The sequence below is a fragment of the Mustela lutreola genome, chromosome 3, assembly GCF_030435805.1.
Source record: "Mustela lutreola isolate mMusLut2 chromosome 3, mMusLut2.pri, whole genome shotgun sequence".
NCBI lineage: Eukaryota > Metazoa > Chordata > Mammalia > Carnivora > Mustelidae > Mustela > Mustela lutreola.
Genome location: NC_081292.1, coordinates 80,777,404 through 80,804,760, shown reverse-complemented (window position 1 = coordinate 80,804,760; position 27,357 = coordinate 80,777,404). Strand labels below are relative to the sequence as shown.

At 39.7% G+C, this 27,357-nt stretch overlaps 1 long non-coding RNA gene and 1 pseudogene across 4 annotated transcripts in view; one reads left to right on the top strand and one right to left on the bottom strand.

Moving 5' to 3' along the window:
* LOC131826845 (uncharacterized) overlaps window positions 1-27,357 on the top strand; it is a 210,681-nt gene that overhangs the window by 48,060 nt on the left and 135,264 nt on the right. For all 4 annotated transcript variants that reach the window (XR_009351777.1, XR_009351775.1, XR_009351776.1 and 1 more), the window contains exon 2: window positions 15,485-15,529. This is a non-coding gene — a long non-coding RNA (uncharacterized LOC131826845). The remainder of the gene's footprint in view (window positions 1-15,484; window positions 15,530-27,357) is intronic.
* LOC131826844 (bublin coiled-coil protein-like) lies at window positions 11,474-11,719 on the bottom strand (annotated as a pseudogene).

Below are 27,357 nucleotides of genomic sequence, written 5' to 3'. Positions count from 1 at the left end.
ACGGGGATGAAAGGCACAGCATAAGGAATATAGTCAATGAGATTTTAATAGCGTTGTATGAGGACAGGTGTTAGCTACACTTGCAGTGAGCATAGCATAAGGTATAAAGAAGTTCAATCACTATGTTGTACACCTGAAACATTGTGTGTCACTTATACTCAAATAAAAAAGGTTTAAAAATGAAATGTCAAATCTTTGAAGAACTCAAAAACAAAATGTTTGCTAGTATCAGCAGGCATTCACACACTTGCGGCTTGGATCGACTTGCCTTAAATTATAGTTTCAGGTTGTGGTGGAAGAAGCAAGTGACCAAGTTTTGCCTTTTGGAAGGTTCAGAGGGTGTCACCCCTGTGTTTCTGTGCAAATGTCATGTACCAAACACAACTAAGTTCAAGAAATCAGAAAAAGATATTACATTTTTTTTCTTTAAGAAAGTGCTTTTCTGGGCGCCTGGGTGGCTCAGTGGGTTAAGCCGCTGCCTTCGGCTCAGGTCATGATCTCAGGGTCCTGGGATCGAGTCCCGCATCGGGCTCTCTGCTCGGCAGGGAGCCTGCTTCCCTCTCTCTCTCTGCCTGCCTCTCCATCTACTTGTGATTTCTCTCTGTCAAATAGTCAAATAAATAAATAAATAAATCTTTAAAAAAAAAAAAAAAAAAAAAGAAAGTGCTTTTCTGTAAACCTGGTGATTCACAGACCTGTACCCCTGGGGATAAAAATATATGTTTATAAAAAATTAAAAAAAAAAAAAGAAAGAAAGTGCTTTTCTAACTTTTTTTCTATTAAAAACTTTTTAAAAGATTTTTTAAAAGATTTATTTATTTATTTGACAGAGAGGAGCACAGAGGGAAAGGGAATAAGAGCTGGGAAAAATGGGAGAGGGAGAAGCAGGGAGCTCAGTATGGGACTTGATACCAGGATCCTAGGATCATGACCTGAGCCAAAAGCAGACACTTAACGACTGAGCCACCCAGGCACCTTTTTTTTTTTTTTTTTTTTTTAAGATTTTTAAAAGTAATCTTTATTCCCAACATGGGGCTCGAACTCACTACCCTGAGATCAAGAATTGTATGCTCCACTAACTGAGCCAGCCACGTGCCCCAATTTAAAAATTCTTAAAACACATTCCAACATTGTCTATTGCATGTGCCTATTACTCGGTGAAGAAAACGGGAAGAGAGAGATAATAGGCAATGTTCTCCATGTTGTAAAGAGAATACTATCTAGAAAAAACAGGACAAAAATCTGCAGACAAAGTGGTACTGCTATGGCAGATGAACTCAGGTTAGGACCTGGGGCTAGTGCCGAAGTGATTCATAAGTTCTCTTCTAAGTGCAGAGGAAGGGCAGGGTTGAAGGGTGTAGGATAGGAGGACTGGAGCCTCTCCTTGGTGCAGAACACTCAAGTGCCATGTGCATTCTCAGGGCTCCATGATGCTGGGCGCACACCTCACCCCAGTTAGATCACCCGCCTGGGTGATCTCCACTTCCCCAGCTCTGCTGCTGCTCCTGGAGCTGTTCTCTACCCAGGGCACCTCCCATACCTATTCACAAGCTGTGGCTCTTTTGACTCCTGGGTAACAGAAGAAGACAGCAAACAGGACTTCTCAGACCTCCCTGACCATGTCTCATTAACCCCCAGCCACACGGGCTTGCTTTTCCTGCTGCCTGAAAACACCAGGCACATTCCTTCTTCCATTCACGGTCTGTTCAAATGTCACCTCATCAGAGGGCCTTTCCTGGTTGTCCCATATGATGTAACACCTACAACACTCTCAATCATGACACTCTTTAAAATGTTTCATAGTACCCATTATTGTTATTATTATTATTCATTTGATTACTTGTCAGTGGACTGTCTTCTTTCACAAGGATAGTGAGTGCATAACCTCAGGCACCTGGTTGGTCTCATTCATTGGTGTAGACTCACAATCCAGAACACTGCATGCAAAAGTAGGTGCTCAGTAAATGGTTGTTAATGAGTAAATAAAATGTTGACTTCATGTAACACCGGCATCATGGGATTAGGCAATATTGCTCAATCGTCCTTCAAAGTAGGTTTCAGCCAGGGCTAATCTGTGTCAATGAAGATCTTTCTCCTAACCTGTCAGTTAAATAAAACCTTTCTACTCCGTAAGGGAAAGTAGAAGCTAGACCAGGTTTTCTGAGGTGACTGTTTAATAAAAAAGGAAGTTGACAGAGACAATAGATAGTGCCCAAAACTGAAGGTTAATTAGGGGAAATGTGATTTAAAGCAGGTCTGGGGTTCAGACTCCTTTCCTTAATTGCAGTGCATAGTATGATATTAGAATTCTAATTAGCATGTCCTTTTTTTTTTTAAGATTTTATTTATTTATTTGATAGATGGAGATCACAAGTAGGCAGAGAGGCAGGCAGAGAGAGAGAGAGGGAAGCAGGCTTCCTGCTGAGCAGAGAGCCCAGTGTGGGGCTCGATCCCAGGACCCTGGGATCATGACCTGGGCCAAAGGCAGAGGCTTAACCCACTGAGCCACCCAGGCGCCCCTAGCATGTCCTTTTAAAACCCTTTCTCCTTTCTCCCTTCTTTTCTCCCTCCCTCTGATACCAGGATCTCAGAATCAAGCATTGCCATATCATAGAATAATCAGATCACTTTCAAAAATACCACAAAATGTATACATCAAGAAGTTACATTTTCTCTTCATTTTGCAGTCCACATCCGTATTTCCAACCCAGACAAAAACCTACTACTGGAGCTTGTTTCTGTGACTACCTGGAGTCTATGACTGCCCTCTTTCCCAGACAGCCTCATGTACAGTGTCCCTTCCTCCTGAGGGAGGAAGACATGTACCCAGGGATCATGTTATCCATGGGGTGGCCAGGGATGCTCCTGAGCTGGCCTGACTCCCACCATTTCTGTCCTCTGCCTTCCTCATATCTACCATGCTGTGTGCAAAATCTGTGTAGTGCTTAGCAGCCTGAGTAAGTACCACAGCGACACTGCCCTACTATGAGCCCCACTGCTACCTTAGACTGCTTTTGCTGATCACAGACCAGAATTTGGGGAAGGAGAAAATGTCCGGACCTCAGATTGTGTTGGAAGAGGAGCTCATCTGTGAGTTGAAAGACACCACACTCTGGGCCCTGAGTGTCTTGGGGGAGCTCACCCAGGGCAGGGGCCTATAGGGCCAGGACTAAGCCTCCTCCTGAGATAATGAGAAGGTGAATGAGGGCTGGAGAGCTTTGGTCTTGCATTGAGTTGAATTAATCCCTCATTAGCCCATTTTTTGGTCTAAAAATGAGACTGCAATTGTTATTCTCATTCAGAAGCATATCCTTGAGAACTGAAACTGAGCCACAAGCAGTAAGTAAAGGAAAGGGCATATGAAGGCTATGGTTAGAACTTCCTGCTTTGGGGGCCACAGGCCATGCGTGGGAAGCCGGTTATAAACAGTCCTGGTTATAAACAGAAGTTTACCCAAGCTTCACAGGGCTCCAGAGTGTGCCAAGATGCCTCAAGGATGTGAATAAGGAGATGGGCCTGTCAAGGCTGGCTAGGACTGGCCTTGCAGAAATTAAACTCTCCAGGCCACTACTTAAGACTCTCCCACACAATTTCAGAGGGGAAGTAGTAGAACCAAATAAAACATAAACAGTGACTCACCCCCATCTGGTCAGTTCGAAACTTTTGTGTCTGTTTTGCCATTTTTTTTTTTTTAAAGTAGGCTTCACACCCAGCATGGCTTGAATTCATGACCCTGAGATCAAGACCCGAGCTAAGATCAAGAGTTGGATGTTTAACTGACTGAGCTACCCAGGAAGCCCTGCTTTGCCATTTCGATATAAACAGAATCTGTAGGATGCTTTGGGTAGTGTGGACATTTTAACATTAATTCTTTTCCAATTCATGAGCATGGACTATCTTTCCAATTTTCTGGGTCCCGGAGTAATATATCCACTTGTGTTTATTTGAGCAACAATGGAATATTAGGCTTCTTTTTTTTTTTTAAGAATTTATTTATTTATTTGACAGACAGAGATCACAAGTAGGCAGAGAGGCAGGCAGAGAGAGGGGAGGAAGCAGGCTCCCCGCTGAGCAGAGAGCCCAATGTGGCGCTTGATCCCAGGACCCTAGGATCATGACCTGAGCTGAAGGCAGAAGCCTTAACCCACTGAGCCACCCAGGTGCCCCAAGTAATGTTAGAATTCTTATGCATAACTGCTTAGCAGGTATAAAATACATATTTATTTTTTTGTTTATTTAACTTATTTATTATTTTTTAAGTAGGCTCCAAGACAGGGCTTGAACTCATGACCCTGAGATCAAGACCTGAGCTGAGGGGTACATGGCTGGTTCGGTTTGTTAAGCATTTGCCTTTGGCTCAGGTCATGATTCCAGGGTCCTAGGATCGAGCCCCAGTGGGGTGGGCTCCCTGCTGAGCAGGGAGTCTTCTTCTTCTTCTTCCCTCAAACCCCTGTTCGTGCTCTCTCTCACACTCTCACTCTCTTTCTCTCAAATAAATAAAATCTTTGGGAAAAAACAAAAACAAAACCTGAACTGAAATCAAGAGTCGGAAGCTTAATCAACTGAGAGACCCAGGCACCCTTAAATACATATTTAATTTTAGAAATAAAGGTCAATCAGACCCATGTCCTTAAATTGCACACACACACGCACACACGCACGCACACACACACAGATATACATACATTACACATACATTTTTTCATCTTATTGAGGTATACTTGACAAATGAAATTGTAAGATTTTTTTTTTTTTAAAGATTTTATTTATTTATTTGACAGAGAGAAATCACAAGTAGACAGAGAGGCAGGCGGAGAGAGAGAGAGAGGGAAGCAGGCTCCCCGCTGAGCAGAGAGCCCGATGCGGGACTCGATCCCAGCACCCTGAGATCATGACCTGAGCTGAAGGCAGCGGCTCAACCCACTGAGCCACCCAGGCGCCCAGAAATTGTAAGATTTAAAAGCGCATATTGTGATGATTTGATAAATACATGCATTGTAAAAGGAATCTGCCCATCTAGTTACTCATAACATCCATTGCTTCACATTTTTATCTTTTTTACTTTTTGGTGAGAACATTTAAATCTACTCTCCTAACAAATTCTATTTATACAATACAATGTTATCAACCATAGTCACCATGTTTGACATTAGATCCCCAGAATTTATTCATCTTACGGCTGGAAATTTACCAAATTTACCAACTTTTCCCTATTTCCCTCATTTCCCAGCCTCTACCACTGGAGCCATTTTTCTGCTATTTCTGTGACTTCAAATTCTTCTTTAGATTCCACGTATAAGTGATTCCATGCAGTAGTTGTCTCTCTGTCTGACTCCTTTCACTTAGCATAATGCCCTCAAAGTCTATCTATGCTGTTGTAAAGAGCAGGATTTCCTTTTTCTCAGGGTGAATAATATACCATATTTTATATAATATTCCATACTATGTATATGATATTTAATTTATGTAATAAATATATATTATGTAACAATATAATGATATATATTTATAATTAAAATTATATAATTTATATATTATATATAATATTCCATACTATATAGATATATAATTCAATCTTTTGATTCACCGACAAACACTTAGGTTGTTTCCATATCTTGGTTATTGTGAATAATGCTGCAATAAACCTGAGAGTGCACATATCTCTTCAATATCTTACTTTCATTTCCTTTGGATATGTAATGAGAATTGAGATTGTGGGATCATAATGTAGTTCAATTTTTAATTTTTTAAGGAATCTCCATAATGTTTTTCAAAGTGGCTGCTGCAACAATTTACATTCCCCCCAACAGTGCAAAAGGTTTCCTTTTATCCGCATCTTCATCAGCACGTACCTTTTGTTTTTTTGATAATAACCATTCTAACAGGTATGAGGTGATATCTCACCGTGGTTTTGATTGCCATTCCCTAAGGATTAGTGATGTTGAGGATCTTTTCATGTATCTGTTGGCCATTTGTGTGTCTTCTTCAGAAAAATGTTTAATCAAGACCTTTTTTAATTTTTGAGTTAATTTGTTTTTTTGTTATTGAGCTATCTGTGTTCTTTATATATTTTGTATAGTAACTCCTTATTGGATATGTGATTTACTAATATTTTTTCTTGTTCCACAGGTTGCTTTTTATTTTGTGGATGGTCTCCTTTGCTGTACAGAAGCTTTTTAGTTTGTAGTCCCTCTTGCTTATTTGTTCTTTTTCTGTGTGGTTTACTTGGGTGTCAAACCCAAAAATCATTGCCAAGCCCAATATCAAGGAGCTTACCCTGTGTCTTCTTCTAGGAACTTTATGGTTTCAGATCTTACATTCAAGTCTTTTTCATCCATTTTAGGTTGATTTTTGTGTATGGTGTAAAAGAGTGGTCCCATTTCATTCTTTTGCATATGACTGTCCAGTTTTCCCAACACCATTTATTAAAGAAACTGCTCTTTCCCCACTGTGCCTCTTTGGCTCCTTTGTCAAAAACTAATTAACCATATATGCATGGGTTTACTTCTGGGTGCTCTATTCTGTTCCACTGATCTTTGTGTCTGTTTTTTATGCCAATACCATACTGTTTTGATTGCTATAGCTGTGTAGGATAGCTTGAAGTTAGAAAGTGTGATGCTGCTGGCTTTCTTAAGATTACTTTTGGCTATTAGGGGTCTTTCATGGTAATAGTAGGATTGTAAAAGATGCCATTGGGGAGTTCTGATAGGAATTGCAGTGAATCTGTAGATTTCTCTGGGTAGTAGGGACATTTTAACATTATTAATTCTACCAGTTTGTGAGACTGGATTATATTTCCATTTGTTTGTGGCTTTGGTTTCTTTCATCTGTGTCTTATAATATTCAGTGTTGAGATCTTTCACCTCTTTGGTTAAATTTATTACTAATATTTATGTAGAAGATACATATTTATTTAAATAAATTCAACTTCCAACAGGTACTACCTGCTCAGAAAGCTAATCCATGGAGGTCTTTTATGATAATAAGACTGAAATGGATTCCATGATGCATGAAAGATTCTGTTACTTAGGTAATGGGTTACATTCATGTTTTTGCCTGATGGGCAGTTTAACCCACAATACAAATATTAATGTATCCCCCAAAAGAAAATGCATCTCTTCTGAGGTAGTAACCCAAGTAAACCACACAGAAAAAGAACAAAATGAGTAGGATGCAAGGCTGAGGAAGAGACAAAGCCATGAAGGGCAACCCACAACAGGTTAGAAGCAAATCTTTTGTTGGTAGTTGGTGTAAGTCATTGGAAGAAACACCACCATAGGAATACAAAAGAGAGTGACTCCTTCTTCTCTCTAGGGTCACCCTTTTTGCTGTTCCAAGAAGACAGATTCTGTTTTTCTTGACCCTAGGGACTCTTCATTCACAATCCCACACAATGTTATGAAGGCCATCTTTAACCTTTTGAGTAGGGTATTAGTTTTCCTTAACAGACTTTGCCCCACGGCTTTCCTCCCAGCTGGATTTGGAGTCTGGTCTCTCAGCTGGACTCCAGCCAGACGTGTGTTATCTTCTCTTCATCCGCTACAGCTAGTTATGTCTCCCCAAAATTCATATGTTGAAATCCTATCCATGTGTACCTCAGAGCTGTATGTGGAGATAGGACTTTAAAAGGATAGTTAAGGTATTGAGGTCATTAGAGTGGGCCTTAACACAATGACTGGTGCCTTTATAAGAAGAGATAAGGACACAACATACACACAAGGAAGAGCAGATGAAGATTCAGGGAGAAGAGGGCCATCTACAAGCCAAGGAGCGAAGCCTTGGAAAAAAATCAACCCTGGTGACAATTTGATCTTGGACATCTAGTGCCCAGAACCACGAGAAAGTAAATTTCTACTGTTTAAGCCACCCCATAGAACTTCATTATGGCGGGGCGCCTGGGTGGCTCAGTGGGTTAAAGCCTCTGCTTTCGGCTCAGGTCATGATCCCAGGGTCCTGGGATCAAGCCCCACATCGGGCTCTCTGCTCAGCAGGGAGCCTGCTTCCACTTCTCTCTCTGCCTGCCTCTCTGCCTACTTGTGATCTCTGTCTGTCAAATAAATAAATAAAATATTTAAAAAAAAAAAAAAAGAACTTCATTATGGCAACAGTAGCAAATTAACACAACCATCAACCCAGGTGTGAGAACAGAATTTTACCTACTCTTCCAGCCATCAGGCTTTGCTTATTTGTAACAGATTCTTTTATGAAAGGTGCTTGTTAAGATGATTGTGGTGTTTCCTGTTAAAAGCACAGGACTGGTGTGTCTCAGTGATTCAGTCGGTGACTTTGGCTCAGGTCATGATCCCAGGGCCCTGGGATGGAGCCCCTCTCCCCTCTGCCTAGTGCTCTGCCTACTTGTGCTCTCTCTCTGTGTCAAATAAATAAATACTTTAAAAAATATATTTAAAAAGCACAAAACTTTGACATGTCTTTTTATTGCAGATGTGTGTGTGTGTTCCAAGCCATTATTTCTTGAAAATGCTTCCAAAGAAAGGATGTTCACTGAACAAATAGCATGGTTAATGGGAATCTACAGGCAAAATAGTTGACCTGTAACAATTGGCCATATTTTTTAACTTTAAAGTTTCAAAACCAACAAGCATATGACAAGAGGCTCAATATCACTAATCATTAAGAAAATATAAATCAAAACCACAATGCAATAACATGTCATATCCATTAAGATGACTACTATTAAAAAATCAAACAGAAAAGAACAAGTGTTGATGAGGGTATGGAGACACTGGAAACCATGTACACTGTTGGTGGGAATGTAAAATGGTGCAAGCATTATGGATAACAGTATGGCGGTTCCTCCAAAAATTAAAAATAAAATTACCAGCAATTTTACTTCTGGGTAAATCCCAAAGAACTGAAAGCAGAATACCAAAGAGATAGTTGTACACCCATGTTCCTAGGATTATTATCCACAATATTCAAGAGGTGGAAGCAGCCCAAGGTCCACTGACACATAAATGGATAAACAAAATGTAGTATATACATACATTGGACTATTACTCAACTTTAAAAGGAATGATGTACTGATGTGTGCTATGACATGGTTGAAGCTTGAAGACATGCAAAATGAAATAAACGTCACAAAGACAGATACTGTAAGGTTCTCTTTAATGAAGTACCTAGAGTAGTTATATTCGTAGAGACAGAAAGTGGAATGGTGCTGCCAGGGACTGTAGGGAGGTAGAAATAAGGAGTTAGTGTTCAGTTTTACAAGATGATAGAGTTTAAGGTTTACAAGATGAAAAAAATTCTGGAGATGGGTTGCACAATGGGTGCACAGGGTTAACACTACTAAACTGTATGCTTAAAAATAGGACGGTAGATTTTATGTGAGGTGTAATTCCACCATTAAAAGTTTTAAAGATATAAAACAGCTTCAAGGATTTCTAAGCAAGGAAGTCTTAGGCCTTATTATGTCATGGAGAAAAAGAAATACATCCCATAAAAAACCATCCTGAATGGATCTGACAACTTTGCTGTGTGTATAAAAGTAATTTTCATGTACAACTCAGGGAGTAGCTTTTAATTTTCCAGAATACAGAAAAAAAAGGTGGGGGGAGCATGAAGTCTTTTAAAAAGTCACATTGTGGGGCGCCTGGGTGGCTCAGTGCGTTAAGCCGCTGCCTTCGGCTCGGGTCGTGATCCCAGGGTCCTGGGATTGAGTCCCGCATCGGGCTCTCTGCTCAGCAGGGAGCCTGCTTCCTCCTCTCTATCTCTGCCTGCCTCTCTGCCTACTTGTAATCTCTCTCTGTCAAATAAATAAATAAAATCTTTAAAAAAAATAAATAAAAAGAAAAAGTCACATTGTGCCTATAAATGTTCTGCCTTGATTCCTCAAAATGTTTTATGGAACACACTTACTAGCTGCTAGTGGAAAGCTCTTGCTAGATCATTTTTCACCTGTCTGACCATCGGGGGTGGAGTTTAAGATTTACGAGATGCTTCAGTGCAGAGGTGGAGATCCTTGCCCATGGTTCTCTCCTTCAATAATTCTAGAATCTCTCTTTTTGGGGAACTTTGCTCCACAATGTTTTTTTTTTATAGAGGTTTTTTTTTTTTTTAAAAAAAAAGATTTTATTTATTTGACAGAGAGAGGGAGCGAGAGCGAGCACAGGCAGACAGAATGGCAGGCAGAGACAGAGGGAGAAGCAGGCTCCCTGCCGAGCAACAAGCCCGATGTGGGACTCGATCCCAGGACACTGGGATCATGACCTGAGCCAAAGGCAGCTGCTTAACCAACTGAGCCACCCAGGTGTCCCTGCTCCACAATGTTTTAATTATTGGTAGCTCATTAGCCGTCAGTGTTTTACTTCTTGTTTCTGATGATCATTTTCAAACTCACTTTAACAACTTCATAGTCAGTTTCTGTCTGCATTTGCAGTCATGGAGCATGAGGAAAATAACAACTGAACCTAAGTAACTGCTTTCCAGGTTTGGTGTTGACTATCTACTCATCTAGCTTACAGACTATAAGATTTAGGTCATAGTCTGTCATTGCAGCCTATAGTACATGAAAAATACTTCCATTATTATTAATGTGCCTAAATCTACCAGTGAGAGCCCTGGAGAAAATAAGTATTCTGGGCATGGCCCTTATGCTTCAGAAGTATTGTTTAATAAATTATAGATTTATTGAATCAGACCTCTGCCTAGCTTTATAAACCATTTTCTTGATTTCAAAAACAAAAGTAAGTCATGCAAAATGTAAGGTATCACTCTTCAAGGTGTTGTAGATATAAAACTATTATTTTACTGAGATGTATATACCCATTTCATATCAAAATTAAGAAAATTCTGAAAAAATAGGATTTCTCCAAATTTACTACTCTCCTGGAACTCCAAGTTGAAAGAGCTTCCGGGGTAAGGAGTACCATTGGATCCTTTCACTCAGCTGTGAAGGGGCTACAAAATGGACCTGCAAATGGGAGCTGCCTGTAGATGAGTTCAAAAATCCAGCTGGCTGTATTTTACTGGTAGCAAAATTTTCACCTGCCTGGATCCTCTTGTACAATTATTATGATATTTTAAATGGCGCAAGACAATAATCATCCAAAGAACTCGAATACTGCTTGAAAGCCTCTTCATTTTTCTCTTCTCTTCCCTTCCCTTCCTTCTTCCTCTGCTCTCCTCTCTTCTTTTCCTTTTTCGCTTCCTCTCTTCCTTGTTTTGTGTTAGAAACCCATTTAATGTAGATGCGGAGTGGGGAATGCCCTGGGATGGGGTAAGCTGGCCAGGTAGGCTGTCCCAGACCTGATCCCAAGAAGAGACGCTGGGTGGTGGCGGCCAGCCCAGTCACACCAAGGGTAGTAAGAGAAGGATGGCCCGAGCAGGCAAACCCACCCGAGGACCTGTGGGACAGCCCTTGAGAAGATATCTAAGCTAGATGGTGAGTGCCCAGACCACAGCCCCAAGCCCAGGGAAGCAGGGTTAGGGCTGACTGAAGGGCTTCTAGAGCCTAAGGACTGGGATCACTAGGGGCCTTCCAGAGCTGCTGCTGCAACTCATGGCGTGTCTGCAGGTTGGACTCAAGAAGTTCCTGGGGGCAGGCATGGACGTGATCATTCTTCTCCTCCAGACGGTTTAGACAGCAGGTGCTCTGGTCCAGCATGGAGCTGACGGTAGCTTATTTTGCTTCCCAGAAGCTGTCGTTCTTGCCTCCCTCGCTCGCTTCCACCCCCAGGTTCCAACTGGGCCGTAACATTACAGACTCAGGCACCCACAAGGACCTTTCGATGATGGAACAAAGCAACGTCACGCAGACAGCAGGTGCCGGAGAAAGAAGGAGATGTGGTGAAGGCATATTTTCAAATAAAATTCCTAAGTTTCAATAGTTATATTTAGCACACCAGTTTAAAATATTATGTGGCTTTGCTAATTTTTAGCAGCTTTGTTCAGTTTTCATTTACATACTATAAAACTCACTGATTATAAGTATAATTCAGTGATTTTTAGTAAATATACAGAGTTTGTGCAATTATCACCACAATTCAATTTTAGAACATTTTTATCCGCCCCCCCAAAATCCCGTTTGCCTATTTTCAGTTAATTCCTACCCCTTCCACAGCCTTAGGAACCACAGAACTCTATGGAACCTCTCCAACTCTATGAATTTGCCCTTTTTGATCACTTGGCATCAATAGAATCACATATGTGGGCTTTCTCATCTAGTTTCTTTGGCATAATACTTTTGAGATTCATTCATGTTTTAGCACATATCAGTAGTTCATTGCTTATTAGCTAAATAGCATTCCATAATGAATATAACATTTTAATGCATTTATCTCTTTTTATTTCAAAGTGCTTTTTTTTTTTTAAGTAATCTCCATATCCAACTGGGGACTTGAGCTCACAAGCCCAAGATCAAGAGCCTCATGCTTCTCTGGTGGGGTCCACCAGATGCCCCTAACGTATCCTAACACATTTATCTCTTGACAGACATTTGGAGTGTCTCCAATTTTGGTCTATTATGGATAAGAATGCCAAGAACTTTTACATACATATCTTTGTGTGGATACATGCTTTTGTTTTTCTTGGGTGAATTTACAGGGGTGGAATTATTGGGTAACAGTAAGTTCCTGTTTAACATTTTCAGAAATAGCTGAATTCTTTCCCAAAACAACAAGGGAACTATACCGTTTTACATTCCCACCAGCACATATGAGGGTCCATATTCTCCACATCCTCAACAATGCTTGGTATGGTCTGTCTTTTTTGTTATAGACTTGATATGTGGTTTTTATAAGTAATGCTCTTTGTCACTAGATTCCTCTCTGAAGAGCCAATCACATTCTTTCTCCTTGGGTGGGGATGGGGGGTGGGAAGTAGGATGCCAAAAAATGAAAGATGTTATTTTTATTGGTGGTGGAGCTAGACTGGAGAATGTAGCTTGCATTTGGAGCAAGAAAATAGGGTTGCTAATAATGTCATCTCTGAATTGAAATTATCCGCCCCAAACTGCAGGCTTCTTTCACTTTCCCCTACCCCCAAGAGTCCCAGCCTGCCCAGTGAAGCCACCTGGGAGTGCAGAAAGCCATGAGCAGAGAGTAAGGAGATGGGCACTGAAGTCCCAGGGAAATCATAACAAATAGATGACCGGAGGCCAATGGATGTCAGACACCGACTTCTCCCTGATCAGGTGGATCAATTTTTATGTGATGAGCCATGTGAAAGGCTGAAATTCATCCTCAGATACAGATCCATTTTGAGGAATAGAGTAGAGCAAAGGGGCGCCTGGGTGGCTCAGTAGGTTAAGCCGCTGCCTTCGGCTCAGGTCATGATCTCAGAGTCCTGGGATCGAGTCCCGCATCGGGCTCTCTGCTCAGCAGGGAGCCTGCTTCCTCCTCTCCCTCTGCCTGTCTCTCTGCCTGCTTGTGATCTCTCTCTGTCAAATAAATAAATAAAATATTAAAAAAAAAAAGAAATATGAGCAAAGAGGAACAGAATCCCTCTCAAACATATAACGATTGTTATTTCTTGCTTATACACATATGTAGAACTTTAGTCTCTGTTTTCTAGCAATATTGACTTTGATACTAACACTTTATGTGTATATAGAATTTATCACTATGTGCAATGGTACCATGTAGGTTATCTTGTCCAGACTCACAGATGGGAAACTGATCTCCAAAGGGTATGATAGCTCATGAGTAACAAAGCTTGACCCTGTGCTAGGTCTCTGGCTCCAAGTCTGTGTCTTTGCCTGCTCACCTTTGCTGATCAGCTAGGAAGTAGGAACTACCTTTACAAAATTTATGAAATTTCCTGGTGTGACTGTGTACTTTTAAAAGGCAAACCATAGCCTCTGCCTTCGGCTCAGGTCATGATCTCAGGGTTCTGGGAGGCTCTCTGCTCGGCGGGGAGCCTGCTTTCCCAGCCCTCTCTCCCTGCCTCTCTGCCTACTTGTGATCTCTGTCAAATAAATAAATAAAAAATCTTTAAAAGGCAACATGGGGTGCCTGGGTGGCTCAGTTGGTTAAGCCACTGCCTTCAGTTGTGATCCCAGAGTCCTGGGATCGAGTCCCGCATCAGGCTCCCAGCTCCACAGGGAGTCTACTTCTCCTTCTGACCTTCTCCTCTCTCATGCTCTCTTTCATTCTTTCACTCTCTCTCTCTCTCAAATAAATAAATGAAATCTTAAAAAAAAAATTAAAGGCAAAACAGGGGGTGCCTGGGTGGCTCAGTCGTTAAGTGTCTGCCTTTGGCTCAGGTCGTGATCCTGGGGTCCTGGGATTGGGCCCCACACCAGTCTCCCTGCTCTGTGGGAAGCCTGCTTTTCCCTTTTTCACTCCCCCCTTTTGTGTTCCCTCTCTCACTGTGTTTCTCTGTCAAGTAAATAAATATAATATTAAAAAAATAAAAGGCAAAGGAGTATTTGACATATAGAATCACAAATTAAACCAATATTACTAAAAACAAACTGTAGCAAAATTCGAATGGGCATTACCAAAGTGAACAGATTGCTTTCACAGTGCCAGAGCCAATAGAATTGCCTTATGCATACTATGCTGTTGTATTTTCCACCAGTAATCTGCATGAAAATGACTTCCTTGAGAAACACACTGTGCTAGTGCCATATAATTACATTGTGACTAAGAGTTCCCTACATCAGGGAAGCACACTCCAAATAATTATTTCCATTCAGCTTTTCTGTAGTTCCTACAGACACTCCATCTATACATGTTCTAATGAAATGTTCCCAAATTGGGTCCCATGTAACAATAATATCCAGAGAGTTAGTAATAGATGTTCTATGAAAATAAAATATTTTCTGGCCAAATAATTTCCAAAAGACATTGGATTAACACAAATTTAAGTCAGTTTTTTACTATAAGGAATCTCTGAGCCTTTATTATGGCATTGTACATGTGAATTTTCAAAAGGGAATATTATGTGTTTTCCCACATCAATTGATTTTGGAACTTTTCTCATGGAATACCTAACAATATATGTGGGGCATTATTAATTTCCAGGGGACATCTCTGAATATGTAGCTATATAGATATATTTTGCATTAATTTGCCTAAAAAATGGATAAAGCTGCCAAGTATGGTGAGGAGAACTTGAGATTTGAATTTGATAAGGTGAATGTTTTCATATTAAATATATTAATGGTAATATTAAGGACCACAAAACTTGCTTACTTTAAATGTTATGAAGATATAGTAAGAATAGCTATCATCAAAAATAGAGTCCATTTTGACTATTAAAGTTGAGTCAAGAACTATTGTTGGGGTGCCTGGGTGGCCCAGTTGGTTGGGCGATTGCCTTCAGCTCAGGTCATGATCCCAGAGTCCTGGTATCGAGTCCCGTATCGGGCTCCCAGCTCCATGGGGAGTCTGCACCTCCCTCTGACTTCTCCCCTCTCATGCACTTGCTCTCTCTGTCTCTCTCAAATAAATAAATAAAATCTTAAAAAAAAAAAAAAAAAAAAAAAGAACTATTGTATCTTGTGTTCATCTTTCCCCAGATCCTGAGAGATGGAAACCATTACCCTCAATTGGTCAACAGAAAGGTAAGCTAATTGGAGTAACTTTTACTGAGAGCACTCGTCTAGTAAGTTACGGAGCTGAGATTGGAAGCAAAGTTTGCAGAGCTCTATCCCCTATTTCCTGTGTTTTTCCATTCTAAAATGTAACTTTTACTTTGAATGACTCAATGTGCTGTACTTATCAGAGATTTAACTAATGAAGATTGTGACCATGTAGAAGTTATAACTTTTCAAATACACAGGAAATATTATTCTAACATTAATTTTCTTGTTCTGGGGTTTGGCAATTAGTTTGACACAACCCTTGGAAAATCCGAATTTTCTGGAAACAAAATAGGAGCATTGTAAATGAATTTAATATAGTAACAATAGTTCTGCTAGAAACACAAAAACAATTCTAAATGTTGTAAAACAAAACAAAACAAGCTGTGAAGTGCAGATGTAAATTCCTCTGTATCAGGTTCTAGTACGGTGCCATGGGAGAACACTGAAGTGTGTGTGTATGTGTGTGTGTGTGTGTGTATGTGTGTGGTGTTATTTGCAGAAAGACCAAATTAAAATAGGAACTTTTGGGGAACCTGGGTGGCTCAGTGGGTTAAGCCTCTGCTGTCAGCTCGGGTCATGATCTCAGGGTCCTGGGATCAAGCCCCGCATGGGGCTCTCTGCTCAGCAGGGAGCCTGCTTCTCCCATCTCTCTGCCTGCCTCTCTGCCTACTTGTGATCTCTCTCTCTCTCAAATAAAGACATAAAAAAAAAAAAAAATAGGATGACTTTTTTTTTTTTCTCCTCATTTGTACTCAAAGGTGGGAAATGGCTATATGAAGAGATGATCTCCGAGAACCTTTAAAGGACTAACATGGCTTGACTGAGGTAATCATGAAAATAAAGAATGGGCTATTGGGTCATGGCTTAGGCCATGAGAGCTACCTCTGATATTGAAGGGTTGTATTTTTGATGAGATGGTAATCTCTGTGTCATTCGGGGAAGAAATCCTGAGCAATAGGGCTGTGAAGGGTAATAGTCTAGCACAGCAGTTCAGTCTAAACTCAGGCAGCTCTGTTTCATGTGCTAGCTCACCCTTCAATAGCTGTGAAAACCTGGCTCTGCTAGTTGATGTATTTAAGCTTGATTACCCTCATCTGTTTCCTAAAGACAGCCATACATACCTCACAGGGCTCGTGTAAGGCATACATGAGACAACATCAGTGATGTGCTCAGTCCACTGCCTGGCACTTAAGGCAAGTATCATAGACAGCAGCAATAAAAGCATGATCATTAGGAGTCAGATTTTAACTCAAGTTAAAACTTCCTAACGACATGAGGTAACTAATTCTGGAGGTACTAAATCTTAGTCTGGATGACCCATCTTAAGGAAGTTACAGAGAAAGGCAAAGATTGCAGGCAGGTTTGTCCTGTCTCAGATTTTCTGACTCCTCCCCCTCTTTCACTGGATGACTCACTCATACTGAATTGCCTTTCCACTTTCAGACTCGGAGGAACACTAGGTGATGTGGGGATTGGCTCCCGTGTGGCCATACAACAAGAGCCAGAGTGTGGGAGTTACCTGCCTGCAGGGAGAACCTTGGACAGCGAGAAATGGGATGTAGGAGGGAGCTGAGCAAATAAACTCACCCTTTGCTGTGGACTACCCCGAGTCTTGCATGTGGACAGGCACGCAGGTTGTTCTCCAGCTGATGGCAAGTGTTGTCATGTGTCATGCAGCAGTGTGTCATATATTTCCTTGCCTAGTTTTACCTTTTTCCTCACCTCACTGTCCGGACTGTGCACCTTTCATACAAATATTAGGAACTGAAACCTTACTTCTGACTCCACTTTCTAGAAGATCTGGGCTCAGAAGGTGTTTCTTACAAATCTGAAATTCATTTTATTGCAAAGCTAAATTTTGACTTTCATCTCATCAGACAGGACATCATACAAAATGCAACATCAACTGACCTGTCTAGGACTTATCTACCTCTGTAATAAACTAATCACATTTTCATATTAGACATTATACATAATTTTGAGGCCATGAAACTGGAGTGGCCTCTTTTTTTTCATGCACTTTATGATATTGTTATAGGGGACACTAATCTCATGCATTCCAGGGCACTGATTATTATTGAAGAACAAGTTTGTGGAGGCTTTCTGTCACCTCTGGCAATTTGTCTTACCCTAGTACATTGTGACTCCTCCACAAAGGTGGGAAGAAAAAACAGGAGGGTGGCGTCCTGGGAGCTAAGGGAAGGAAGTGTTACTGGAAGGGGAAAAAACAACTCTACTGAATAATGCTGAGGTTCTGTGAGATGAAGACAGAATTTTCCACAGCATAGAGTAGCAGGGAGACAAGTGACCTTTACAAGACTGTGTGGCATGAGCAGGGCTAGAACCAGACTAGATTTGCTCAGAGTAGTGAATTGAAGGGGCCACAATGGTGTAGGTATAGATACAAGACATCAAATGGTGGCTGGACAGAGGATCAAATGAGGGTTTCCACACTGATGAAGAATTATCCAGGAGAGAGGAAAAGATTGGTGATTCAAGAGAGAGTAGATAACAGAAAGCAGTCACAAGAGAAGACGAAGACATGTGCACCAAACCACAGTTGAAGAGATTGTCTTCTGGTACATATTATGATGAGAGCAACATATTAGTGTTCTAGGGCTGCCGTAACAAGGTGCCATGGACTAGGTGGTTGAAATAACAGAAACATATTTTCTCAGTTCCAGAGACTGGAAATTGAGATCAAGTTGTCAATAGGGTTGGTTCCTTCTGAGGGTTGTGAGAGATGGACCTCTTTCCTTTGCCTGTACATCTGTCTTTTCTTTGGGTGTTCAGGTGGTCTTACTCTGTGCATGCATGTCTCTGGGACACCAGTCATATTGGGTTAGGGGCCAGTGTAATGTAATCATTTTAAATTAATTATCTCCATAAAGACCCTGTGTTCAAATGTAGTTACTGTCTAAGTCCATTCAAGCTGCTGTAAGAAAAATACAATAGATCCTACTTATATATGGAATCTTAAAAACAACAAACAAAGAAACACACAGAAAACAAAAAAAAACAAAACCCAACCCAAACAAAAAACTGAACTTGTAGATATAGATAACAACTTGGCATTTGCTGGAGGCTGAGATTGGTGGGGGTACAAACTTCTAGTTAAAAGATGAATATGGGGGCGCCTGGGTGGCTCAGTGGGTTAACCTCTGCCTTCAGCTCAGGTCATGATCTCAGGGTCCTGGGATCGAGCCCCGCATCGGGCTCTCTGCTCAGCGGGGAGCCTGCTTCCCCCTCTCTCTCTGCCTGCCTCTCTGCCTGCTTGTGATCTCTCTCTGTCAAATAAATAAATAAAATCTTAAAAAAAATTTTTTTTTTAAAAGATAAATAAGTCCAGGACATGTAACGTACAACATTGTGCTATAGTTAACAATACTGTATTGTATATTTTAATTGCTAGGAGAGTAGATCTTAAAAGCCTTCATCACAGGAATAAAAGTTATTACTGTGTGCATGAAGTGATGGATGCTAAATTTATTGTAGTGATCATTTTACAATATGTACATATATCACATCATTTTGTACACCTAAAGCTAATATAATGTTATAGGTCAGTGATACCTCAATTAAAAAACAGAAGCAAAATAAGAGTGAAAATAAATGAAAATTAGAAGATAATTATGGGAGATCCAACATCAAAATAATAGGGGTTTCAGATGCACCACAACCAAAAAACAATAAGGATAAAAATATAGGGAAGGAAATTTTAATAGGATACTTCAAGAAATTTGGTCGGTTTGAAGGGTGTACTAATTGTCCACCAAAAGAAATGAAAATGGATCCATACTACACAATGATCAACACATCCTTGTTTCCCTCTCCTGGTCCAAGCTATACAATTTAATGATTAGGATACTATAAAAAATTGACAAGTATTCAGTTTTTGGTCAACTTGAGTCATATCTGTGTATAAACCTTGGAAGCAACAATGAAATGAGTGCTTTTTAAGGCTTCCATTGCACTCAGAATACATTGAGAGCTCGCCTTTTGACCTAAAAGTCTCTCCATGATTAGGACCCAAGTAATTCTCTGGCCTTCTTGCCTTGCATGTTCTCCTTTAGCCACACTGGCTCCCTTGCTGGTCCTTGAGCATGCCAAGATGACGACCTTGAGGCTTGCTTTTTCCATTGTCCCGGAATGATTTCTTTTCCTCTATATTTACATGTCTTCTCCCATCGTTTTATTCAGGTCTTCATGTAATGCAACGTTTTTCCTGACATTGCAACCTACCTTTTACTTTCATTGTTATTTCTTCCTTTACTCTCCAGTACTTTTCTTCAAAGCACCTATCATTGATTGAATAAGCAAACAAATGAATTTTCTTATGCATTGTCTTCTCCATAAAATATGAGCTCTGTGCTGACAGAAATATTGTTTTGTTTATTGCTGTACCTGATGTCTAGAAATGTGCCTGATAGAGACTGGAAACTTAATACATTTTTATTGGATAAATAAATAAAATTGTAGATAATTTCTTTTTTCATCTATACCTAGAACTTTGTCTTGCCTCAATCTCACTTAAAAACAAAACAAAACAAAAAAAAACAGAACCAAAACCAAACCAAACCAAAACAAACAAAAAAAAACTTGGCCAAATTCGAGGCTTTTTTTGGTTTTGTTTTTAAAGAAGCTTCTAAAGGAAAGTCCAGTAGATTCTACCTAGTCTTATAAAAATGGAAGAAGTATAAAATCTTTAAAAAAGCTGGGGGGCGCCTGGGTGGCTCAGTTGGTTTGGCGACTGTCTTTGGCTCAGGTCATGATCCTGGAGTCCCAGGATCGAGTCCCACATCAGGCTCCCTGCTTGGCAGGGCGTCTGCTTCTTCCTCTGACCTCTTCTCTCTCATGCTCTCTTTCTCTCTCATCCTCTCTCTCTCTCAAATAAATAAATAAAATCTTTTTAAAAAATGGAAGGAGAGCAAAAGCAGATGTCACAGACATGGAGCCACAGGGAGAAGGAGCTGAGGAGATTTCCATACAGAATTCTAGGAAAGGCAACATCTCGGAGAGAAACAACAGTGTGGTGTCCCTGAGAGATTTAAATCCTGGGGACTTGTTTTGCTAAAGACCCTGTCTACAAATTCAGCTCAAGATTTTTTGAGTCCCATAATTTCTGGATTTGGACAGTGAATATGTTAGCTGTGACCAGTGTTCTGGAAGGTATAGGAAGACATGAGCTTTCCTTCAGTCCTGAAGGAAGGGTAAGAAACTCCCCTCTGGGTCCTCTGGTTGAACCTGTTCCCAGCCCAGAAGGATGGGGATTCAGGAAAAAACTAAACTTGATTTGGAGAAATTCAAAACTTATGACTTTCTTATCCCTTATCTCCAGTCATATTTTCAACAGGTTGAATAAAACACTTTACCTATTTAATATAATGAGTAAAAATCTCAGCTTTACCAGAATTTTTGACCCCACATTCACAATTCAAAATAGCAAGTGTACATTGAATATGAATGATCCAAATATTGTAGGGACTATCATCAAATACAAGGAATAATATTTTATGGAAATAAAACCTATTCATTTGAAGAAAAAAATACCATAGTCTAGGTGGCTTAAACAACATCTGTTTCTTATAGTTCTGGATGATCAAAGTCCAAGATCAAGGCACAGGCAGAGCTTGTGTCTGGTAAGAGCGTCTTCTCTGGTTCACAGGCAGTTAACTTTACACTGTGTTCTCACATGGTAAAGGGGCAAGGGAGTTCTCTTTGGCCAATTTTCTGAGGGCACTAATCCATTATGAGGGTTCTGTCCTCATGACTTAATTACCTCCCGAATGCTCTACCTCCAAGCGTCATCACATTGGGAATTAGGTAGGGTAGGGGGATGGGGTACACAAACATTCATTTTATAGCAGTCACATTCTGAGGTACTGGGGGTTAGGACTTCAACATATGAATTTTGGAGGTGCACATAATTCAGTCCACAACAAAGAAAAATATTTTTTTTTCCTCCTGTAACAGAAAGGGAAAAAGAAGGGGCAGGCACAGTGTATCTAATTTATGGCTTCTACAATCTCAGTGAAACATGTATGGGGAAGAGATTTAAAAAGAGGACACAGAGGTGCCTGAGTGGCTCAGGTGGTTAAGCATCTGGCTCAAGGTCATGAGGTCATGATCTCATGGGTCATGAGATCCAGCCATGGGTTGGGCTGCATGCTCAGCAGGGAGTCTGCTTGAAGATTGTCTCCCTCTGGCCATTCCCTCTACTCACTTTCTCTCTCTCTCTCTCAAATAAATAAAAGAATCTTTAAAAGAAAATAAAAAGAGAAAAAATGTTTGAGACAGTTGGTTAGGGGCATGGGAATATTATTCAACTAAAGAAGCATAGTAGGAGTCCTATACTGTGATAAGGCCCATTTCAGTTTTGTGGTCATGAATTTAAAGTGAAACCATTCAGCTTGGTTTGTAATTTCCTCTAGTAATACGCAGCTGCTCCGGAAGGCAGAAGAAAGCAGATGGGATTTTACCAAGCAAGTGTCACTCACCACTAGGAATTAAAATAACATGCAATTATGAGAGAGGTTTAAAATAACACAAACATTTAGATACAATCTATCACTCTTTTCACCAAATGTTAATGGCTACCAATTATGCCTCTGTATTTTTCTGGTTCACTCAGCTTGGATAAATCAACTTGCATTAAATCTTCTCTTGGAACCCAAGACTTCCTAAGGTCCATGTCACACATCCAGGCTTCAGAATAGCTGAACCTAATAAGCTTGACCATCTAGGTTAAAGTCAGAGGTTTTCACCAGTGAGCCCTAACAGAGGACAGACGTTTGCCTGAGGGCTATACAACAGAGCCAAAATTCCCGACTGGTGAAGGACTCAAAATTCATTGACTTTCACATTTATGTAAAACTAGGGAGCTGGGAAAGTTTATGACATTTTGTAGTCATAGCCTGAAGTGAATTTTTATTTATTCATCTATCACTTACCTTACTGAGCACTTGCTATGTGCAGGTGCTATTCTCATGCTGGAGGTAATAAACAAGAATGTCTCTGCATGTGGAATTTAACAGGGGACAAGGAAAGGAACAAGCAAGTAAGAAAAATGTCAGTATAATTTTAGGTGGGAATAACACTGGGAAGAAAAAAAACCAGTAAGTTTAGAGAGAGGGGGAGGGTTTAGATGAGGTGATTGTGTGACCTCCTGAGGGGGTGTGTTTGGTTAGTGTGTGAAGGAAGCAGAGCAGAGAACTTTGAAAGCATTGTTTGCTGAATTGCAGATTGAATGTTGATAAATCTTCCTCAAGGGGATTCTACTTCCTAACACACAGTGCTGACTATACAAAGTTTGATTAACCATTGCTTTATTATACACATTGTGACAATGTAAAAAAAGTCCCATTTAACAGTTGTGATGATGTAGGGAGAACCCTTTTAGTGTCTGTCAGTTGTCCATGAAAACTGAGAATTTATGTGGCTTCAAGGTTTCTATTAACTTGTTCATGAGCACTAAACACTCACTAAAATTTTAAATAATAGGGACGCCTGGGTGGCTCAGTTGGTTGGGCAGCTGCCTTCAGCTCAGGTTATGATCCCAGCATCCTGGGATTGAGTCCCACATCGGGCTCCTTGCTCAGCAGGGAACCTGCTTCTCCCTCTGCCTCTGCCTGCCATTCTGTCTGCCTGTGCTCACTCTCTCTCTCACTCTCTCTCTCCCCCACCCTCTCTGATAAATAAATAAAATCTTTAAAAAATTTTTTTAAATAATAGAGGAGCCAACTGATACAGTGGAAACAATAATTGTGCATTCACTGATAACTTGAAAATGGGACTTTTAATTATAAAGCCTCCAATTTAAATCATAGAGCTTATAATAAAGTAGAGCATTGGTTCTTTCTTCTGACTATACATTAGAATCACCTAAGAAAAATTAAAAAAAAAAAAACTGATATATACCTCAAATGAATCAAATTGGAATCTCTGTGAATGGGCCCCAAGTATCTGCATTAATATTTTTAAGTTCCTTATCTAATACTTATGCTTAGTAAGTGTTGAGAAACCTGCAGTTTTAAGTCTGGCGCTAATTGATTTAACCAACTTTTGCGAATACTCAAAGGAAGAGGACTATTCTCCAGAAGAAGCAAAAACAGAATGACTTATGGGGAAATTCTATGATTCAAGGTGGAGGGAAGGTTTCAGAGAGATCCTAAAGTTAGGAAATATCTCTCACTTGTGTAAACATATATAACTAACATTTACTGAACTCTTGCTATATACTTGGTGCTGTGTCAAATGTATTAAGATGATTTCATCTTAATCCTTCCAACATCCTCTTAAGATAATTGGTACTTTTATAAACCCCATTATGTAGATGAGGAAAGTGGGTCTAAGAGTGGTCAGATAACTGGCTAAGGAATCCAGTTAGTAAGCAAATGGACTAGAGGGAAACCTGGGTCCAGCTCAGCCCAACACCCATAATTTTACTCACTGAGTATATATATATGTGTGTGTGTGTGTGTGTGTGTGTGTGAGAGATTAATTTGTTTAATTAATAAAAATAAAAATCTTACTTCATTGGAAAAATTATTTACTGGAATGTATCCAAAAAACATAAAAAAGCATACATTGGGTCAATTGATCTTACATCATGACTCATTCAATGAATAACAACAAATATATTTAAACATTTATGTAAAAAATTGAAAATAACTTAAATCTAGAAATGTTCATATTTGAAGAAATTTACATCAGCTATTTAATCAAATTAAGATATGTTTTCATATAGTGTTATAGAATTATATATGTATCATAATCAAAACTATTGATATATATAAAATAGTATATAGAATTATATATATAGTATACAGAATTATATATGTATCATAATCAAAACTATTTTAGAAAGCATACTAAAATTTTAATAGTAGTTACCTTTAATCTGTAGAAAAGGAAAAATTGCTAATTTCGTTTTATTTTTCTGTGTATTTCAATTTTCTAGCATTTATAAAAAAATTAAAACTTAAATAAAAACACAAGACATAAACATTAACTTCCATAAAGAGTTTGTGAATAGTTGTGGGTTTGATAGTTGTGGGTTTATTGGGATGCCCCCTTAAGTTAGCTTGGACTGCCATAACAAAATACCACAGACTATGTGGCCTAAACAATAGAAATTTATTTTCTCACAGTTTTAGAAGTCCAGATGTTCTGGCCAAGTTGGTTTTTGGTGAGGATTTTCTACCTGGTTTCGAGATAGTTGCCTTCATGTCCTCACATGGCCTTCCCTTGATGCCTACATACAGGGAGAGGTGGGAGAGAGAGAGGGAGCACTTTTTCATATTTCTTCTTGTAAGGACACTAATCCTATCAGGTCAGTCCCCAACTTATGACCTCATTTAACTTAATTACTTTCTTAGAGGTCCCAGCTACAAATACAACCACACTGGGGGTTAGGGTTTCACCATATAAATTGGGGGATGAAAGGGCAAACCAACATTTAGTATAATAGACACCAACTGAATATTGAAAAATAGTTTTAAAAATAAGATATTTAGGTAAAAAAGATTCAGAGTGGATTTTCTTAATCTAAGTTCCATGAAAGAATTTTGGTGGCTTGTAATCTTCTTGAAATTATGTGCAAGACTGTCTTTGCATTTGATTTGGGGGTAGAAACTAGTGCAGAACTTATATCAGATGTGACCTCAAAGAAATTAAGAAACAGTTAAATAGAGAAATTTCACTAAAAAAAATAACACAACAACAAGCCTGGGTGATTCAGTTGGTTATGTATCTACCTTTGGCTCAGGTAACGATCCCAGGGTTCTGGGATCAAGTCCCACATCCGACTCCTTGCTCATGGAGGAGTCTGCTTCTCCTTCTGCCCCTCCCCCTGCCTGTGCTGGCTCGCGCTCTCTCTCTCTCGCAAAAGTAAATAAATAAATAAAATCTTAAAAAAATTAGAAAAATAAAAAGAACACAACAGACCAAGGAAAAGTAATATTTTGAAGACAAAACAATTCAAAAGGATTTTCTTAATACAGAGCAGACACACTATTGCAAGGAAATCAAAGACACAGGCTTTGAAATGGTGGGTGGACCTGGGTTTAAAGTCTAGTTCTGTCATTTTTGCTAGAATTGTGGCTTAAATGAAGTGAGTCAACCTCCTGAAGTATATTGCTGAGTTTGCACATCTGGAATATTGGCTAAAGCTGATGAATGTTGCCAAGTACTGTGCTAAGCAGTTTACGTGAGTCACCTCATTGATGGAATGACTCCAGGAGGCAGGTAACAGTATTCTCACTTAGAAGTAAGGAGGTTGAGGCTTACCCAGCAAGGTAATATGGAATCACATAGTAAGCATTTAGCACACAATCTGGCATGCATGAAGAAGTCAGCAATTGTTTGCTTCCATCCTGTTGGATGGTGACATTTATATTTTTGTTACCAGAGAGAGCCCTTCCAATCCTAAACTTTCTGCTTCCTTCCCTGATATATTAAAGATTGCTAGAAATACAAAGGAACATTTTTAGTTCGATTCATAATTCTTGAAGGAGAATTTGAACTATGAACTATGCCAAACATGAAGGACTAGATTTTCCCTCTGGGGAAGTCTCTTGAACACAGGTCAGGCTGAGGATTCACAGAAAGATGCACGTCCTTTGAGGGGCTTGACTCTATGTGAATAGAATATAGCAATTTATTGCTCAGAATGATAAACTTATGATTATTAAGATGAGTACCAAATAGTACCCATTTCATAAAGCTTTCTATATCATTCTTTGTCCACTCCAGAAGTGTTCATTGAATAGTTACTTGATGTCAGACTCTCCTTGGGGGCTGGACACAGCTGGGAGGAGATAGACACAAATCTCCTTGGGGATGACCATCATGACCATAAAATGCCTTAGGTACTCTCCATGTCGGTTGTTTGGTAGCTTTAATGGATTTATACACCAGATTTACATACCAACAAGAATTTGTATGAAATTTTTGGCGGAAATTTGGACCTCAACAAAGTGTTTCATTACTTGAAGCAGTAGACCTACTGCCATCTTGTGGCAAGGCTGCAAATTTCAGGGCTAAAGAAAAACTGAGCATTACTTTTAATAAACCATGATAGAGATCATATTACCAAATCACACCAAGTCAAAAGAATTGTCTATTGCCGGGGGGTGGGGGGGTAGATGACATTTATAAAATTAAGTCAAAAGTAACTTGTACCAATTATAAAGTTATTACACAATATTTCTGGAGTAGATTTCAAAATACTGCCCAACAGTCCTAAAAATGAGTTGACAAATTTACTACTTACAAGGCAGATTTTTATAACATGAAATCGTTGATAAATCTCTTCCTTGCCTAAATTGCCAATTAGTTTTATTGAAAAATATATTGCCTCATGCCACCCTTTTTGTTTATTCTTTTCTTTCCCCCTCGTGGTGGCAATCAAGAGCAGCTGGATGCTTAATCTACCAGAGTTTGTAACATGATCTGTGTTTTTTGACCTGGCTGTGCAGTGAGGTTAAGGTTGTAAGCAGCGAATGAAGCCAATGCCATAGTAGGGAACTCTGTTACTTTCTATATGGGTCACTTAGCTTTGCATTATTTCATAGCCACAGTGTGTGAATTTAACCAGCTCTAACAATCCATTGTAAAAATATGCATCAAATGTTATCAAGGTTATCCTGGTAGAAATCCACCAACACCACAGGGGGGAAAAAAAACTGTTACAAGCAACTATCCTCTTTTTTTTTTTTAAGATTTTATTTATTTATTTGTCAGAGAGAGAGTGAGTGAGAGCAAGCACAGGTAGACAGAGTGGAAGGAAGAGTCAGAGGGAGAAGCAG